Source organism: Poecile atricapillus, chromosome 30 (assembly GCF_030490865.1).
Source record: "Poecile atricapillus isolate bPoeAtr1 chromosome 30, bPoeAtr1.hap1, whole genome shotgun sequence".
NCBI classification, from domain to species: Eukaryota; Metazoa; Chordata; class Aves; order Passeriformes; family Paridae; genus Poecile; species Poecile atricapillus.
In genome coordinates, this window is record NC_081278.1 from 3,705,096 (window position 1) to 3,707,595 (window position 2,500).

At 44.2% G+C, this 2,500-nt stretch overlaps 1 non-coding gene across 1 annotated transcript in view; it reads left to right on the top strand.

The window, feature by feature from the left end:
* LOC131589975 (28S ribosomal RNA) overlaps positions 1–2,500 on the top strand; it is an 8,835-nt gene that overhangs the window by 3,493 nt on the left and 2,842 nt on the right. The window contains exon 1 of the ribosomal RNA XR_009279927.1: positions 1–2,500. This exon is cut by the window's left edge and continues 3,493 nt beyond it; it is cut by the window's right edge and continues 2,842 nt beyond it. This is a non-coding gene — a ribosomal RNA (28S ribosomal RNA).

The following is a 2,500-nucleotide window of genomic DNA, read 5'->3' on the forward strand; positions in this document are numbered from 1 at the left end:
TTTTAAAGACTGGCATATAAAATCGCCACAAAAACTAAATTTTAAACCCTCAGAACCGGGAAGGGAGGTTTGGAAAAGTTTAAAACTGGAGTTCTACAACTCGTTGCATTGTTCTGAGGAATGTACTGCCCATTGTTTGGGGCGGGAGGGGTTGGAGGGATACCCAGAAGTGTACGTTGAGGAAACAATGGCCTGCTTATCTCTAAATGATAACGGGACTGGGGAGAGCCAGGAGAAGATTACCACACCCATAACGGCCCAGGAAGAAGTAACCGCCTTATCAGAACCAGAGGAGACCACTATTCAACCACAAAACAATGGGGAATCAGAGGACTGCCCTGTCATATCAGTTCCAGATAAGAATCCACCCTGCCCGCGCTGTGGAATGATAATGAATAAAATGCATGGACTAATTGAACATTTACTTAGAGCTCATGGAATTAGAGAATGCAAATTTAAATGCACCAAATGTGATTTGGAAAATACAAATTTTCACAGAATTGCCTGCCACTATCCAAAATGCAAAGGTAAAGCAAAAGAACCACCCCCGGGAAAATGGCCCTGTGATGTATGCCAGATGAGCTTTCAAACTAAAATTGGTTTGGGACAACATAAAAGAATTGCACACCCAGCAGTCAGAAACCAGGAAAGGATTGAAGCCACAAAACCAAAAGAAACATCAGCAAGAGGAGCCCACAAGAAATGCTGGAGTGAAGAGGAGGAAAATTTACTAATCCAACTAATTAAACAATATGAGGGTAATGAAAACATTAATAAACTGATTGCTGAACACATTCCATCCAAAACTGCAAAACAAATCAATGACAAGAGACGCTGTTTGGTATCAAAACAACCAGCCCCATTTGGATTACAACTTAGAGGAAAAACACAAGAGCAGCCACAGGAAAAAACCCGAAAGCCACCAAAACGTAAAGAAACCACAATAAACCAGTTGAAAAAGCACTATGAAAAGATGATCCCATCAAAAATCAGCGATGGCACCTTCATAGTGTACAAGGAAGCATTCCAAGAAATCCTCAAAAAGAAAAATAAAAATCCAGCCCACACCATCAGTGAAATAACCAAAGACTGCATAAAAGTATTTAAAGGGATGCACAGCCAGGAAAAGAACACCAGAAAACCAAAACAGGGTCACTCGCAGCCTAAGAGGAGACAAGCAGCAAAATGGATGAGCAAGAGAGCTATTAAAAAGGGTCAATATCTGAGATTCCAAAAGCTATTTTACACAGATAGAGGGAAACTGGCCCGCATTGTCCTGGATGATGTGGAGGGGTTAAAGTGCCAAATTCCTGCTAACGAGATCAGCTCAGTGTTCCGTGAAAGATGGGAAACACCCGGCAACTTCAAAGGCTTTGAAGATTTTGAAGCAGAAGGAACAACTGATAACACCAAGTTCCTGCCACTGATAACTGCCAAGGAGATTGATAAGAACATCAAAGAGATGGCCAAAACATCGGCTCCAGGCCCAGATGACATCACCCTGGGAGATCTGTGTAAGGCAGATCCGAAATTTTCACTACTGACAGAGATTTTTAATCTCTGGTTAACATCCGGAACAGTTCCTGACCAAGTAAAGAACTGCCGCACGGTCCTGCTTCCGAAGTCGGACCGGCCAGACCGTCTGAAGGACATTAACAACTGGAGGCCTATCACCATCGGCTCAACGGTGTTGAGACTGTTCTCCAGAGTCCTGACAGCACGTCTGAGCAAGGCTTGCCCCATCAATCCTCGTCAAAAGGGATTCACAAGGGCACCGGGATGTTCCGAGAATCTCCAGCTCCTGCAACTGTTGCTGAAGACCGCAAAGAGGGAGCACAACGAGATCGCAGTTGTTTTTGTGGACATTGCCAAAGCCTTTGACACAGTGAGTCACCAGCATATTATAGAGAGCCTAAGGCAGAGGAAAGTAGATGAGCACATCATTAATCTCATCCAAAGCATGTATGTGAACACCTCTACATGCATTAAGACCCAGGATGAGACATCAGCTCCCATTAATATACTAAAGGGAGTCAAACAGGGGGATCCTATGTCCCCATTGCTCTTTAACCTCGCGCTAGACCCTCTTCTGTGTAAATTAGAAAAGGAAGGACAGGGATATAAATGTGAGGATGCCAAGATAACAGCTATGGCTTTTGCAGATGATTTAGTGTTACTAAGCGACTCCTGGGAGGGGATGATGCATAACATCAAGATCCTTGAGACTTTTTGTGACATCACCGGTCTCAAGACGCAGGGGGAGAAATGCCATGGCTTCTACATCAAGCCAACTAAGGAATCTTATACCATCAATGACTGCCCCCCATGGACTGTGAATAATACACCCCTCAACATGATACCCCCAGGAGAATCGGAAAAATACCTCGGGCTGCAAGTGGACCCCTGGGTTGGCATTGCCCAGGCTGAACTGCTAGCTAAAACCAACACATGGCTGGAAAGGATAGGAAGAACAAAACTAAAACCACTGCAAAAAGTAGAT